Source organism: Ranitomeya variabilis, chromosome 4, assembly GCF_051348905.1.
Source record: "Ranitomeya variabilis isolate aRanVar5 chromosome 4, aRanVar5.hap1, whole genome shotgun sequence".
NCBI lineage: Eukaryota > Metazoa > Chordata > Amphibia > Anura > Dendrobatidae > Ranitomeya > Ranitomeya variabilis.
Genome location: NC_135235.1, coordinates 532,693,928 through 532,711,153, shown reverse-complemented (window position 1 = coordinate 532,711,153; position 17,226 = coordinate 532,693,928). Strand labels below are relative to the sequence as shown.

Sequence of the window (17,226 nt, the reverse complement as noted above, 5' to 3'; positions counted from 1 at the left end):
CTGTCTCCACTGAATACACATTTTACCCTTGAATTGAGTGTGAATGATCAGACCAGGAGGTGAAAGAAACAGCTTTCTCTGATAAGATATTACAAAGTTTTCTTATTTTCGTCTGTACTATCAATTTCGGAAATAAAAATTAAAATGGCAGCTACTCTTTAAAGGGAATCTGTCAATAGGATCAACCCTCCTAAGCAGTCTATATTGCCATGTAGATCATAGGAAGCTGAATAAACGATACCTTGATATCTGTGATCTGATGTCTTATTTTAAATGAATGAGGAAGTTACCAGTGCGAGACATGTAATGACTGACAGTCTGCTCTCCTGATCAACACGTCTCACGCTGGTAACACTCCCATCATTTAATATCTCTGGAGGCAGATACTTATACAGATCAGTGTCCGCCCGTAGCCCTGAAAAGCTCATTTACATATAAGAAAAATGTGGATTCCTAAGGAAGACATCGGATTGCAGATATCAAGGTATCATTTTATTCAACTTTCTATGCCCATACAGATGGCTTAAGTGGGTTGATTCAGATTCCTTTAAGGGTATGTGCACACGTCCGGAATGCATGCAGAATTTTCCTGACATAAACCTAAGGTTTTCTCCTCAGGAATTCTGCATGCGTTTTTTTCACGTTTTTGACGCTTTTTTGTGTGGATTTTTTTACGTTTTTCCCCTGACACTCCAAAACAATGGGAAATCCGCAAAAAATCCGCAAAAAGAATGAATATGATGCTTCTTTTCCCGCAATGCATTTTTATGGCGGAAAAAAACGCATCATGTGCACAAAAATTGCGGAATGCATTCTAAACGGTAGGATGCATATCTAAGCTTTTTTTATGCGTTTTTATAGCGTTTTTATCTCAAAAAAACATGCAAAAAACGCGAAAATTCCTGAACATGTGCACATACCCTCAGAAGGCCAGTAGTGTACAACCCCTTTAAGCTGGTCATAAACCTATCAACTCTGACACTTCATACACATGCTGCCGAGCTAAGCATGTATCTATTGTAAATGGAGAGAACAGAGTAAGCTATTGAGTGGAAAGTCGGACTACCACCATGTACAGCAGATTGGAGGGTTCAGCTGACAATCTAACCCGTATACAACCCCATGACTCATTTAGGGAGCCCTTTTATTAATATACAGGTGTGTCCTAGGGCAGCGCTCAGCAGCAGATCCAGATGCAGGGACGATCATTTTTCTGGACAATCCACATTTTTGGAGGTTTTGTATGTTCCTTCCAGTAAGGTATGCAGCAGAGCTATGCAGTCACACCCCGGGGCTCCTGCTCCCCTATCATACCTTACTAGAAGGCTGGGTGAGGTAGCACACGCAGGAGTCGTCATGCTAAAATATTCTAACTCCGCGGCCTGCAACAGCTCCAAGATGTAGAAGCCACATAGAGGTGGTGGTAAGGGAACCATCAGCTGCACATCCCCCTGTGAGCTGACCGAGCGAGACAACCCAGTGGCTGCAAATGTCACACAGACACATCTACATAATACTATGGTAATTATGGTGACAACCCTCGGCTCAACAACTACTAATGACAACTCAGACATGACTGTATTTTAGGTCTCAATTGATGTCTATGGTTTAAAGGGGAATTCTACCTGTATTCATCCCCTGACATGTCTCCATAATCAAATATGTCACCCTTCTGGGAATCCTCAGGTAATCAGTCAGGAAAGCACCAAGCCTCCTTAGCAGTGAGCCCTGTGGCACCTCTGTGGTGTGACCACCGATCTGGATAGAAGAGGGTCCTGGCTGTTCATTGTCTTGTAACGCCTTGTAAAAAATCTAGAAGAACGTTTCAATTATTGTAGAATGAAAACTCCCATAAGAACAAATGGAGAACCACAGGTGTGCCACCACCTCTCCACTCACTGGAGGTCCATCACTGGCTGGAGAGAGAGGAGATCAGGGTCACCACCCATGTGATGTCAGGGATGTTCCCAGACCCACAGACATGCATTGGTGATTGTGATCTGTGGTGCGGATCAAAAAATGAACTTGTCTCGGACTTTTTTGTGAGTGAGACTTCATCTACAACCCCCCAAAAGGCTAAAGAACACGGACGTCTGAATGAGGCCTAAACCTGGGCCTACAAAGAACTAGCCGAATCGGGGAACTGAGGCATCATATTAGTGCCCCATTGAATTACTGTACCTGGCCAGTCACTTTTCTTTTTTACGCAGCGTGCTGGTAACAAATGATGATATCTGACGCCGCTCACTTCCAAATCGGAGGTAACAGGTGCCCATGACATTCTGACCTCCTACAGCCCTTAAAGGGGTTGTCCACTACTCAGACAACCCCTACTTGATCTAAATGTCTGACCCCGATAACAGAATATAGCCTATACTCACCTCCCGCACCGGCACTCGCTCTCCCCGGGGCTCTTGTGCGGTGTTGTGACACCGACGCCCAATCAGCGCTGGCGTCACTGTCCCCACCTTCGGACAAACTGAACATGAAGAGGAAGTCCGGGCTGCAGCTGATCCCTGGCTTCCTCTTCCTGCTCAAAACGTCCGAAGGTGGGGTGAAGCCAGGGCTGAATGGGCGTGGGGTCATGTGTAACACCACATCAGAGCGCTGGGGAGTGCGAGTGGAATCACCATGGGAACAGTGCCGGCACGAGTGGTATGAGACAGAGTTGTCCAAGTAATGGACGACATCTTCAGGCCGCGTGCGTCATCGGCAGATATCGTGCAACTAATAGGAAGGAATGGACTTTATTCTAGTCATTCACCTGTGAGTCATCTTGTGCCCTTATGCCAGATATTTGTCTTATGCCAATTCTGAGCCTATTCCAATGGGCACGTTTAAAGGGAACCTGTCACCCCCACCGTCATCAGGGGCTTATCTACAGCTTTCTGTAATGCTGTAGATAAGCCCCCGATGTTACCTGAAAGAGGAGAAAAAGAGGTTAGATTATACTCACCCAGGGGCGGTCCTGCTGCGGTCCGGTCCGATGGGTGTCTCAGGTCCGCTCCGGCGCCTCCCATCTTCATTCCATGACGTCCTCTTCTGGTCTTCACGCTGCGGCTCCTGTTGAAGGCAGAGCAAAGTACTGCAGTGTGCAGGCGCTGGGCCTCTCTGACCTTTCCCGGCGCCTGCGCACTGCTTTGCTCTGCCCTCAACAGGGCAGACAAAGTACGCCTGCGCCAGAACCGCGGCATGAAGACCAGAAGAGGACGTCATGGAATGAAGATGGGTGGCGCTGGACCGGACTGCAACGCCCATCGGAGCGGGACCGCTCCTGGGTGAGTATAATCTAATGTCTTTCTCCTCTTTCAGGTAACATCGGGGCTTATCTACACCATTACAGAATGCTGTAGATAAGCCCCTGATGGCGGTGAGCTTACCTCACCATCGATTCTGGGGGTGACAGGTTCCCTTTAACCCGTGTAATACATACGACACAATGTACTTACACTATTTTTCTTGTTTCATATTGAGCCAGATTGTAGGCGGACTCAGAATTGTACATTTGTGGTTGTATTTATGAGACCTCCGTTTCCTATCAATAAATGGAAAGATTCTTGCTTACACTCACAAGTTTAAAGCAAAGTGTTCATCTAATCCTCAGTGTGAGTCCAGCAGACCCCATTGTTGTCATTTGCACATCACATCTGTAGCCCATGCACTAAGCAATCACCCAGGGCACTATTGATGGAGGGCAGTAAGGCTATGTGCACACGTTGCGGATTCGCAGCAATTTTCCATGCGTTGTACAGTACCACGTAAACCTATGGAAAACAAAATCCGCGTGCTGCGGAAAAAAACACGCGGAAATGCAGCGTTGTTTATTCCGCAGCATGTCAATTCTTTGTGCGGAAACGCAGCATTTTACACCTGCTCCACAATAGGAATCCGCAGGTGTAAAACCGCAGGTGGGATCCGCGGGTAATCCGCGGTGTGGTTTACCTTCAGATTTTGCAAAAACAGTGCAGAAAAATACACACACACCAATCCGCAAGGTGGGCACATAGCCTAAGGGTGCATCCTGCAGGTTCGGGCTCCTCTACATCCTCTCTGTTTCGGGATTTCCTTAAGGTACCGTCACACTAAACGATATCGCTAGCGATCCGTGACGTTGCAGCGTCCTGGATAGCGATATCGTTGTGTTTGACACGCAGCAGCGATCAGGATCCTGCTGTGATATCGCTGGTCGTTGATTAAAGTTCAGAACTTTATTTGGTCGTCAGATCGCCGTGTATCGTTGTGTTTGACAGCAAAAGCAACGATACCAGCGATGTTTTACAATGGTAACCAGGGTAAATATCGGGTTACTAAGCGCAGGGCCGCGCTTAGTAACCCGATGTTTACCCTGGTTACCAGTGTAAAATGTAAAAAAACAAAAAGTACATACTCACCTTCGTGTCCCCCGCCGTCCGCTTCCTGCACTGACTGAGCGCTGGCCGTAAAGTGAAAGCACAGCGGTGACATCACCGCTCTGCTGTTAAGGCCGGCGCTCAGTCAGTGCAGGAAGCGGACGGCGGGGGACGCGAAGGTGAGTATGTAGTGTTTGTTTTTTACATTTTACACTGGTAACCAGGGTAAACATCGGGTTACTAAGCGCGGCCCTGCGCTTAGCAACCCGATGTTTACCCTGGTTACCCAGGGACCTCGGCATCGTTGGTCGCTGGAGAGCGGTCTGTGTGACAGCTCTCCAGCGACCAAACAGCGACGCTGCAGCGATCGGCATCGTTGTCTATATCGCTGCAGCGTCGCTTAGTGTGACGGTACCTTTAGTATTGCAGACGATGCCGTTATTACATGTGCATCACTAAGAGAAGCCCGAGAACATGACCTGGAGGTGGACCTTCTCCAGTAGAGGGGACTGTTGTGGCCCGAGATTGCCTGCAGCGGTCAGGCGACTTGAAGAGCGCATCATCGGATACATTTCTGAGAATACACTGGTTCCCAGGCAGCTGCAGCCAATCACAGTCCGCAGCGGTCCCTCAGCGGGAGCGCTGCTGGAAGAATAATGAAAGGATCAGGGATACATTCCGATTTGGTGGAAAGATGCCGCCTCTTCCTGCACTGGATCCCGCAGGGGAACTTTTATTTTTACCCCTACATCACCTTTAACTCATACTGGGGTATACCCGGTGTCATAATGGCCACCACATGCAGCAAGACCGCCAGCAGTGAGAACAGAGCGACCTGACACATTGCAACGAACTGTCAGAAGTGGAGAACGGTCCATACTGGACACAACTGGAGCAAACAGCGATGTCTGCACGAGGACAGAGCCCATGAGAAGCCGCGGAGCCTCACACGTGACCGCCCCTTTATGGTGGAGCACCCCTTTAAGTCAGACTTATTGCCACACAGAGTATGTTACAGTTCTCTGCAACCGGTCACGCTCCAGCTGCAGAAACACTACAGCTCCCAGCATGCCCTGACAGTCTGGAGAGCTAGGACTGTCCACATCCCACTGCCCAGCATCATCGTGTGGTTGTTACAGCAGAGGCTAGCCCAGGGTGTCACTACAAGTCCCAGCACGCCCCCTTCTCACTGTGCCCACAGGCAATGATGGGACTTGTAGTTCCTCAGCAGCCGAAGCTTCCTGTAATAGACAGACGTGACACCCAGGAGCCGTGATTTACTGGTGTCAGCCACAGCCCGGACACGTCCCCACCCGGGTCACTGCGGAGCGGCACAAGCCCTCTGTTCCCAGCCCTACCAGCAGCACGGCGGCCTGCTCCGAGCCGTCCCCTTACCCGCTCACCGCCGCTCCCTCCGGTTTCGGTCTCCGACAACCCGGAAATACAACCAGCAGCTCCTTCCACTAGCACAAAATGGAGTCACCGCAAGGGGCGTGTCTCTGTGCTGAGTGACGTCAGCGCGTCACACGCCTGCTTGCGGGTAGCTAGCGCGGCCATGTTGGGAAGGTCAGGGTTGTGTTTTCTGATTGCAGCCATGTTGGGAAGGTCAATAGTGCTGCTGCTAAGTCAGGAGGACACAGCAAATGGGAGACTGAGGGTCGGTATTTTACTTCAGTCTTTGTAAGCCAAAACCAGGAGTGGAACAGTAAGAGGAAAAGTATAATAGAAACATATGCACCACTTCTGTATTTATCACCCACTCCTGGTCTTGGGCTTACTAATACTGATGTAAAATACTGACCAAATACTGAAAGTGTGACCCTGCCTTAAAATAAATAAGGGGAATATTTATTAGTCCTAATAGATAGCCATTGTACACATAGCCTTGACAGCCTGAAAATGAGCCATTTATCACGGCCAGTCATGCTGGACTTCAGCCTTACACCTCCCATTTGCTTTTATATCAATTTTGCGCAGGAAATGTCACGTATTAAAGGGAACCTGTCACCCCGTTTTTTCGGTATGAGATAAAAATACTGTTAAATAGGGCCTGAGCTGTGCATTACAATAGTGTAGTTTGTGGACCCCGATTCCCCACCTATGCTGCCGAAATACGTTACCAAAGTAGTCGTTTTCGCCTGTCAATCAGGCTGGTCAGGTCAGATGGGCGTGGTGTCTTCCCCCAGATCTTGCGTAGTTTTCCGTTGGTGGCGTAGTGGTGTGCGCATGTCCAAGGTCCCGAATCCTGCACAGGGGTGTGAAAATAGCAGCGATGTCCGTTATTCCATTGGTGGTCGGTGGGCGCGGCCATCTTGCTTTGGCCGCGCGTGCGCAGAAGCGGCGCTCTGCTGGCCGCAGCGCTCTGCTGGCCGCGGCTTCAGGAAAATGGCCGTGGGCATCCGCGCGTGCGCAGATGGCTATCGCGGCGGCCATTTTCCTGAAGCCGCGGCCAGCAGAGCGCCGCGGCCAGCAGAGCGCCGCGGCCAGCAGAGCGCCGCTTCTGCGCACGCGCGGCCAAAGCAAGATGGCCGCGCCCACCGACCACCAATGGAATAACAGACATCGCTGCTATTTTCACACCCCTGTGCAGGATTCGGGACTTTGGACATGCGCACACCACTACGCCACCAACGGAAAACTACGCAAGATCTGGGGGAAGACACCACGCCCATCCGACCTGACCAGCCTGATTGACAGGCGAAAACGACTACTTTGGTAACGTATTTCGGCAGCATAGGTGGGGAATCGGGGTCCACAAACTACACTATTGTAATGCACAGCTCAGGCCCTATTTAACAGTATTTTTATCTCATACCGAAAAAACGGGGTGACAGGTTCCCTTTAAGCCTCACCATTTTCCAGTGGAGCCCCGCCCACCCACACAGACCACACCCCTTTATCTTGATAGCAGCACGCAGCCCTGTAAAAACATAAACCCGCCTGATGCCGTAATGTGCCCCACAATTTACAGAGTGGCTTCCAAATTCATGCTAATCCAGCCAGAAATGCTGTAGGGGAAATCAGTGACTCACCAAGGTCAGCGGCTCATATCATCCACAGCGGCTCAACTGCTGAGCTCAGTGATTGGCTGCAGCGGTGATGTGCACCATAGTCGTGATATCACTATTGTAGCCATAAACAGAGATCGGAGCAAGAGAGGTAACGCTGGATTGGGGGAGGGGGAGTGATCAATGGATTACGGGGTTTCAGTCAGCCCCTCACCATAGATGTATGACATCCGCCCCTCACCAACATTTGGGAAATAATGGCTCGTTCTATAGAGCTCACCGGTGTAACAAGTCAGACTGTGACATGCCTTCCCTCCTAAATATTCTACGCTCACCTGTGAGTGATACTATTGGAAAGCGTAAGCTATGAGGAACCGCAGCAAGTCAGCCACGAAGTGAGGCCACGTAAAGTCACAGAGCAGGGTCACTGAGTGCTGAGGAGCATAGTACATACAAGTCACCAATGCTCTGCTGACTCCATAACTGCAGAGGCCAAGTCTCCTCTGGAATTAACATCAGCACCAAAACTGTGCGGGAAACTTCATACTATGGATTTCCATGGCCGAGCAGCTGCATGCAGCCTTACATCACCAAGCGTCAGATGGAGTGATGGAAAGCTGCTGCCAATGGACTCTGGAAAACTCTTTGGAGAAACTAATAAAACTTCTGTATCTGATGGATAAGTTTGGGTTCAGTGAAATGGTAGGAGAACATGGCTTGACTGCATTGTTGTTATGGCACTGTTTGAGGATTTAATCCGGTGACCTTTTACTTTGTGGTCAATTCTTCTACCTCTTGAGATATGGCTCTTTTCCATTCCTGTCCAACTGCTGATTATTCCTTTGTCCTTATTCTTTCTTCTTGGTTTGCTCTGTTCCGAGAGTTTTCCATTTTCAGAATTTGGTTTGCCCTATCACATTCTGTAACCCGTCCCTGCATTTTCTTGCTGGCTATATTTCTTGGTGGATGTACAGCACAGACCAAAAGTTTGGATACGCCTTCTCATTTAAAGATTTTTCTGTATTTTCATGACTATGAAAATTGTACATTCACACTGAAGGCATCAAAACTATGAATTATCACATGTGGAATTATATGCTTAACAAAAAGTGTGAAACAACTGAAATTATGTCTTATATTCTAGGTTCTTAAACGTAGCCACCTTTTGCTTTGATGACTGCTTTGCACACTCTTGGCATTCTCTTGATGAGCTTGAAGAGGTAGTCACCGGGAATGGTCTTCCAACAATCTTGAAGGAGTTCCCAGAGATGCTTAACACTTGTTGGCCCTTTTGCCTTCACTCTGCGGTCCACCTCACCTCAAACCATCTCGATTGGGTTCAGGTCTGGTGACTCTGGAGGCCAGGTCATCTGACGTAGCACCCTATCACTCTCCTTTCTTGGTCAAATAGCTCTTACACAGCCTGGAGGTGTGTTTGGGGTCATAGTCCTGTTGAAAAATAAATGATGGTCCAACTAAATGCAAACCGGATGGAATAGCATGCCGCTGCAAGATGCTGTGGTAGCCATGCTGGTTCAGTATGCCTTCAATTTTGAATAAATCCCCAACAGTGTCACCAGCAAAGCACGTAGCATGTAGAGTCCATCCGTTCACCTTTTCTGCGTCGCACAATGACACGGTGGTTGAAACCAAAGATCTCAAATTTGGACTCATCAGACCAAAGCACAGATTTCCACTGGTCTAATATCCATTCTTCTTGTTGCCTGTCCTTAGCAGTGGTTTCCTAGCAGCTATTTTACCATGAAGGCCTGCTGCACAAAGTCTCCTCTTAACAGTTGTTGTAGAGATGTGTCTGCTGCTAGAACTCTGTGTGGCATTGACCTGGTCTCTAATCTGAGCTGCTGTTAACCTGCGATTTCTGAGGCTGGTGACTCGGATAAACTTATCCTCAGAAGCAGAGGTGACTCTTGGTCTTCCTTTCCTGGGGCGGTCCTCATGTGAGCCAGGTTCTTTGTAGCGCTTGATGGTTTTTGCCACTGCACTTGGGGACTCTTTCAAAGTTTGCCCAATTTTTCGGACTGGCTGACATTTCTTAAAGTAATGATGGCCACTCGTTTTTCTTTACTTAGCTGCTTTTTTTCTTGCCATAATACAAATTCTAACAGTCTATTCAGTAGGACTATCAGCTACATATCCACCAGACTTCTGCACAACACAACTGATGGTCCCAACCCCATTTATAAGGCAAGAAATCCCACTTATTAAACCTGACAGGACACACCTGTGAAGTGAAAACCATTCCCGGTGACTACCTCTTGAAGCTCATCAAGAGAATGCCAAGAGTGTGCAAAGCAGTCATCAAAGCAAAAGGTGGCTACTTTGAAGAACCTAGAGTATAAGACATAATTTCAGTTGTTTCACACTTTTTTTGGTAAGTATATAACTCCACATGAGTTAATTCAAAGCTTTCATGCCTTCAGTGTCAATATACAATTTTCATAGTCATGAAAATACAGAAAAATCTTTAAATGAGAAGGTGTGTCCAAACTTTTGGTCTGTACTGTATATTTATGAGTTCCAGCTCTTTATCTTGGTTTGTAAAGTCCAGTTGTGTTCTTGCTTTTCCTCCTAGCAACTTTTCCTTTTATCACTGTTAGGTTCTTGGTAGTCTTTTGCTGCCTCCCCTCTGGTTCCTTAGGAAATATGAGAAACCCGTCAACGGCCTCGGAGCCAGGTCTGAGGTGGTGTTTTTAGTTGTGCCACTCGCTAGGTCCTTTCTAGTCTGCACAGGGACTAGTTAGGTGTAGATGCGGTGTTTCCCCGGTGTGAATGTGAACACGCTCATAACGATTGTCATGGTATGGAATTGTGTTTCAGGGGTCAGACTAGGCTCCTTACTTTCCTTAAATGGAAATCTTAAAGAAGCACTCCAATCAAAGTTTATATCCCCTAAATATATTGCAGCACACGCTGTGATTGTTCACAGCACACAGGGACTTTCCTAGCCCCTGAAACGAGCATCACTGATAACGCTTTGTTTCAGGAAGGAGGGCAGGAGCTGCAGCAGTGACCACAGCCTAAGGCCCCTGATAACGCTTCGTTCAAGTATCCCAGCACGTACTTAATCCCTTAACGACCGCCAATACGCCTTTTAACGGTGGCAGGGGTACTTAAACCACAGCGCCGTTAATTAACAGTGCTGTGGAAAAAGTGTATAGCGCCCCCCCAGAGTCGGAATTTCTCTGGGGTCTCGGTTGCCGGGGGTAGCCGAGACCCCAGAGAACATGATTCGGGTTGGTTTTTCCCGACCCCCGAGTTGCGATCGCCGGTAATTAACCGTTTACCGGCAGTCGCAAAAAAAAAATCGAATTGCCATTTAATTTCTCTGTCCTCCGATGTCGCACATCAGAGGACAGAGAAATGGGGTCCCCGATCGCCCCCCGATACTCCCCCGGTGCTCCTCGTGGTTCCCCATGGGTGCCGCCATCTTCTTCCAGCAAAAAAAATGGCAGGCGCATGCGCAGTGCACCCGCCGGCCGGCACCCGGAAGATCTTTGGGGTCTCGGCTGCCGGGGGTACCCGAGACCCCAAAGAACATGATCGAAGTTGGTTTTTACCGACCCCTGTTTTGTGATCGCCGGTAAATAACCATTTACCGGCGACCGCAAAAAAAAAAATGCGGTGTTTTATTCTCTGTCCTCTGTCAGAGGACAGAGAAATAGGGGGATCGGGGACCCTGTTATACACACCGGTGTCCCTGGGTCCTCCTGCATCCTCTCCTGGCTGCCGACTTCTTGCTTCAGTAAGAAAATGGCTGGTGCATGCGCAGTGCGCCCGCCGTGATCTGCCGGCCGGCAGAGGAAGATGTCTTCCTCTTTTTTATTTTGGTCACTGTGAGATCCTATCACAGTGATCAAAATGAAGAAAATAGCAAATAACCCCCCCCCCCTTTATCACCCCCTTAGTTAGGAAAAAATAATAAAATAAAAAAAATTATGTATTTCTATTTTCCAATTAGGGTTAGGGTTAGGGCTAAAGTTAGGGTTAGAATGGGGCTAAAGTTAGGGTTAGGGTAGGGGCTAAAGTTAGGATTAGGGTTGGGGCTAAAGTTAGGGTTAGAGTTGGGATTAGGGTTAGGGTTGGCATTAGGGTTAGGGTTGGCATTAGGGTTACGTTTGGGATTAGGGTTAGGTTTGGGATTAGGGTTAAGGTTCGGGTTGGGATTAGGGGTTTATTGGGATTAGAGTTAGGGTTGAGATTAGGTTTACGGGTGTGTTGGGCTTAGGGTTTTGATTAGGGTTATGGTTAGGGTTGGGATTAGGGTTAGGGGTGTTTTGGGGTTAGGGTCATGATTAGGCTTATGGTTTGGTTTGTAATTAGGATTATGGATCGGGTTGGGATTAGGGTTAGGGGTGTGTTGGGGTTAGGGTTGGAGTTAGAATTGGGGGTTTTTAACTATTTAGGTACATCAGGGGGTCTCCAAACGAGACAGACAATTTTGTGCTCAAAAAGTCAAATGGTGCTCCCTCCTTTCTGAGCTCTCCCGTGCGCCCAGTGGTTTACCCCCACATATGGGGCATCAGCGTACTAAGTACTAGTTGGACAACAACTTTTGGGGTCCAGTTTCTCCTGTTACCCTTGCGAAAATAAAAAAAATGGGGGCTGAAAAATCATTTTTGTGGAAAAAAATGATTTTTTATTTTCACGGCTCTGCGTCAAACTTCTGTGAAGCACTTGGGTGTTCAAAATGCTCACCACACATCTAGATAAGTTCCTTGGGGAGTCTAGTTTCCAAAATGGGGTCACTTGTGGGGGGGCTTCTACTGTTTAGGTACATCAGGAGCTCTGCAAATGCAGCATGACGCCCGCAGACCATTCCATCAAAGTCTGCATTTTAAAAAGTCACTACTTCCCTTCTGAGCCCCGATGTGTGCCCAAACAGTGGTTCCCCCCACACATGGGGTATCAGCGTACTCAGGACAAATTGGACAACAACTTTTGGGGTCCAATTTCTCCTGTTACCATTGGGAAAATAAAAAATTAGGGGCTAAAAAAATCATTTTTGTGGGAAAAAAATATTTTTTATTTTCACGACTCTGCATTATAAACTTCTGTGAAGCACTTGGGTGTTCAAAGTGCTCACCATACATCTAGATAAGTTCCTTGGGGGGGTCTAGTTTCCAAAATGGGGTCACTTGTGGGGGGTTTCTACTGTTTAGGTACATCAGGGGCGCCGCTATCATGGGGCAAGTTGAGTCCTTTGCTTCAGGCGGCAGTCGTCACTGAAAGACAGGGGGCGGCAGAGCGGCGGTCAGAACACCTGGTGCTGACTCTCCATAATCCCTGACATTTGCTGAGTGTCACTAGTGCGGTGCGCGCGCCCTTGCTCACAACCCACAACCTAACCGTTAGGTTAGTCACAACCCGCGGTGTGCAATATCAGCCGGTCATCCCCGCACCCGCAGAGCAGCACACCACATATTGGCTGCGCTGTGCAAACAGGACCTGTGATGAGGTCACAGGAGGGGAGGAATCAGGGGTCACATGATCGGGACTTCCATGGATTGCAGGACTCTGCTGTCCTGGTTGCCATGGTAAGCTGCCTTATGTGTGTGGTCAGGAGGGGTTAAGTGTGGATGTAGCAGAGCCGTGTGTGTACGAGGTGTACAGAGCGGAGCTGAATGTGTACGAGGTGTACGGAGCGGAGCCGTGTGTGTATGAGGTGTACGGAGCGGAGCCGTGTGTGTATGAGGTGTATGGAGCGGAGCCATGTGTGTACGAGGTGTATGGAGTGGAGCCGTGTGTGTATGAGGTGTATGGAGCAGTGCCGTGTGTGTACGAGGTGTATGGAGCGGAGCCGTGTGTGTATGAGGTGTACGGAGTGGAGCCGTGTGTGTATGAGGTGTATGGAGCGGAGCCGTGTGTGTATGAGGTGTATGGAGTGGAGCCGTGTGTGTATGAGGTGTATGGAGCAGTGCCGTGTGTGTATGAGGTGTATGGAGCGGAGCCGTGTGTGTATGAGGTGTATGGAGCGGAGCCATGTGTGTATGAGGTGTACGGAGCGGAGCCGTGTGTGTATGAGGTGTATGGAGCGGAGCTGAATGTGTACGAGGTGTACGGAGCAGAGCCGTGTGTGTATGAGGTGTATGGAGTGGAGCTGAATGTCTATGAGGTGTACGGAGCGGAGCCGTGTGTGTATGAGGTGTACGGAGCAGAGCCGTGTGTGTACTAGGTGTACGGAGCGGAGCTGAATGTGTACGAGGTGTACGGAGTGGAGCCGTGTGTGTATGAGGTGTACGGAGCAGAGCCGTGTGTGTATGAGGTGTATGGAGCAGAGTGTGTGTATGAGGTGTATGGAGCAGAACCGTGTGTGTATGAGGTGTATGGAGCAGAGCCGTGTGTGTATGAGGTGTATGGAGCAGAGCCGTGTGTGTATGAGGTGTATGGAGCAGAGCCGTGTGTGTATGAGGTGTATGGAGCAGAGCCGTGTGTGTATGAGGTGTATGGAGCGGAGCCAGGTGTGTATGAGGTGTATGGAGCAGAGCCGGGTATGTGCGAGGTATATGGAGCGGAGCCGTGTGAGTACGGAGTGGAGCCATGTGTGCAAAGTGTATGGAGCGCAGCCGCGTGTGTAGGAGTAACTATGTGTGGCCATTATACAGTATGGAGCATCATGTGGGCCCATTATACAGTATGGAGCATCATGTGAGGCCATTATACAGTATGGAGCATCATGTGTGACCATTATACAGTATGGAGCATTATGTGTGGCCATTATACAGTATGGAGCACTGTGTGGCCATTATACAGTATGGAGCATCATGTGTGGCCATTATGCAGTATGGAGTACTGTGTGGCCATTATACAGTATGGATCATCATGTGTGGCCATTATACAGTAATGAGCATCATGTGTGGCCATTATACAGTATGGAGCACTGTGTGGCCATTATACAGTATGGAGCATCATGTGTGGCCATTATACATTATGGAGCACTGTGTGGCCATTATACAGTATGGAGCATCATGTGAGGCTCATTATACTGTATGGAGCAATATATGGGGCTCATTATACAGTATGGAGCACTGTGGTGCCCAGAATACTGTATGGAGGACTATACTGTCTGATTTATGACCTATTGCAGAATGTACAATAGTTATCACTCATGTAATGTATGGGGGGGACTGTATATGAGATGGGAGCCCTATAGGGGGGCTGTACTGTATATATATGGGGCATTGTTGTGAATTTGCTTTTTGCTCCCTCTAGTGGTTACTAGTTTTTTGACTCTGGTTTTTCTGTCTTTCCTTTTATCTGCACCTGGGTCGTTAGTTAGGGGTGTTGCTATATAAGCTCCCTGGACCTTCAGTTCTATGCCTGGCAACGTAGTTATCAGAGCTAGTCTGCGGTGCTCTTGTCTACTGATCCTGGTTCCAGTTATATCAGCTAAGTCTGCCTTTTGCTTTTTGCTATTTGTTTTGGTTTTGTATTTTTGTCCAGCTTGTTCCAAATCTATATCCTGACCTTTGCTGGAAGCTCTAGGGGGCTGGTGTTCTCCCCCCGGACCGTTAGACGGTTCGGGGGTTCTTGAATTTCCAGTGTGGATTTTGATAGGGTTTTTGTTGACCATATAAGTTACCTTTCTTTATTCTGCTATCAGTAAGCGGGCCTCTCTGTGCTAAACCTGGTTCATTTCTGTGTTTGTCATTTCCTCTTACCTCACCGTCATTATTTGTGGGGGGCTTCTATCCAGCTTTGGGGTCCCCTTCTCTGGAGGCAAGAAAGGTCTTTGTTTTCCTCTACTAGGGGTAGCTAGATTCTCCGGCTGGCGCGTGTCATCTAGAATCAACGTAGGAATGATCCCCGGCTACTTCTAGTGTTGGCGTTAGGAGTAGATATATGGTCAACCCAGTTACCACTGCCCTATGAGCTGGATTTTTGTATTCTGCAGACTTCCACGTTCCTCTGAGACCCTCGCCATTGGGGTCATAACAGTTTGCCAGGCCAGTATTAAATGTTTAATGCATTGCAGAAGAGGGATTATAAGAAAGAAGATTCTGAGTTTTTTTTTTTTTCTCCTTCCCCTTTACCTCAGAGTGGCTATGCTTGCTGCAGACATGAATGTCCAGACCTTGATTACAAGTGTGGACCAGCTGGCTACTCGTGTGCAGGGCATACAAGACTATGTTATCAGAAATCCTAGGTCAGAACCTAAAATACCGATTCCTGAACTGTTTTCCGGAGACAGGTTTAAGTTTAGGAATTTCGTGAATAATTGTAAATTGTTTTTGTCCCTGAGACCCTGTTCATCAGGAGATTCTGCTCAGCAAGTAAAGATTGTTATTTCGTTCTTACGGGGCGACCCTCAGGATTGGGCTTTTTCGCTGGCGCCAGGAGATCCGGCATTGGCTGATCTTGATGCGTTTTTTCTGGCGCTCGGTTTACTTTATGAGGAACCCAATCTTGAGATTCAGGCAGAAAAGGCCTTGCTGTCTATGTCTCAGGGGCAGGACGAGGCTGAAGTGTATTGCCAAAAATTTCGGAAATGGTCCGTGCTGACACATTGGAACGAGTGTGCACTGGCCGCTAATTTTAGAAATGGCCTTTCGGAAGCCATTAAGAATGTTATGGTGGGTTTTCCCATTCCCACAGGTCTGAATGATACTATGGCACTGGCTATTCAAATTGACCGGCGGTTGCGGGAGCGCAAAACCGCAAATTCCCTCATGGTGTTGTCTGAACAGACACCTAATTCGGTGCAATGTGATAGAAAAACCGCAAATTCCCTCATGGTGTTGTCTGAACAGACACCTGATTTAATGCAATGTGATAGAATCCTGACTAGAAATGAGCGGAAAATTCATAGACGCCGGAATGGCTTGTGCTACTACTGTGGTGATTCTACACATGTTATCTCAGCATGCTCTAAACGTATAGCTAAGGTTGTTAGTCCTGTCACCGTTGGTAATTTGCAACCTAAATTTATTCTGTCTGTAACTTTGATTTGCTCACTGTCATCTTATCCTGTCATGGCGTTTGTAGATTCAGGTGCTGCCCTGAGTCTCATGGATCTCTCATTTGCTAAGCGCTGTGGATTTACTCTTGAACCATTAGAAAATCCTATTCCTCTTAGGGGTATTGATGCTACACCATTGGCAGCAAATAAACCGCAGTATTGGACTCAGGTTACCATGTGCATGACTCCTGAACACCGCGAGGTGATACGTTTCCTGGTTTTACATAAAATGCATGATTTGGTCGTTTTAGGGCTGCCATGGTTACAGACCCATAATCCAGTCCTGGACTGGAAGGCTATGTCAGTCTCAAGTTGGGGCTGTCGTGGTATTCATGAGGATTCCCTGCCTGTGTCTATTGCTTCTTCTACGCCTTCGGAAGTTCCGGAGTATTTGTCTGATTATCAGGATGTCTTCAGTGAGTCTGAGTCCAGTGCACTGCCTCCTCATAGGGACTGTGACTGTGCTATAGATTTGATCCCAGGCAGTAAATTTCCTAAGGGAAGACTGTTTAATCTGTCGGTACCTGAACATACCGCTATGCGTTCATATATCAAGGAGTCTCTGGAAAAAGGACATATTCGTCCGTCTTCTTCCCCTCTTGGTGCGGGATTCTTTTTTGTGGCAAAAAAGGACGGATCTTTGAGACCTTGTATTGATTATCGGCTTTTAAATAAGATCACTGTCAAATTTCAGTATCCTTTACCGCTGTTGTCTGACTTGTTTGCCCGGATTAAGGGTGCCAAGTGGTTCACCAAGATAGACCTTCGTGGTGCGTACAACCTTGTGCGCATTAAGCAAGGTGATGAATGGAAAACCGCATTCAATACGCCCGAAGGTCATTTTGAGTACTTGGTGATGCCTTTTGGGCTCTCCAATGCGCCTTCAGTTTTT

At 48.0% G+C, this 17,226-nt stretch overlaps 1 protein-coding gene across 3 annotated transcripts in view; it reads right to left on the bottom strand.

Moving 5' to 3' along the window:
- WIPF2 (WAS/WASL interacting protein family member 2) overlaps window positions 1–5,869 on the bottom strand; it is a 49,674-nt gene extending 43,805 nt beyond the window's left edge. The window contains exon 1 of one of the 3 annotated variants that reach the window (XM_077252386.1): window positions 5,745–5,869. The gene's annotated coding sequence lies outside the window, so the exon portion shown is untranslated. Of the gene's footprint in view, window positions 1–3,449; window positions 3,471–5,744 lie in introns of those variants that run through there. The other 2 variants (XM_077252388.1, XM_077252389.1) reach the window with 2 other exon arrangements.
- Between the last annotated feature and the right edge of the window lie 11,357 nt (window positions 5,870–17,226).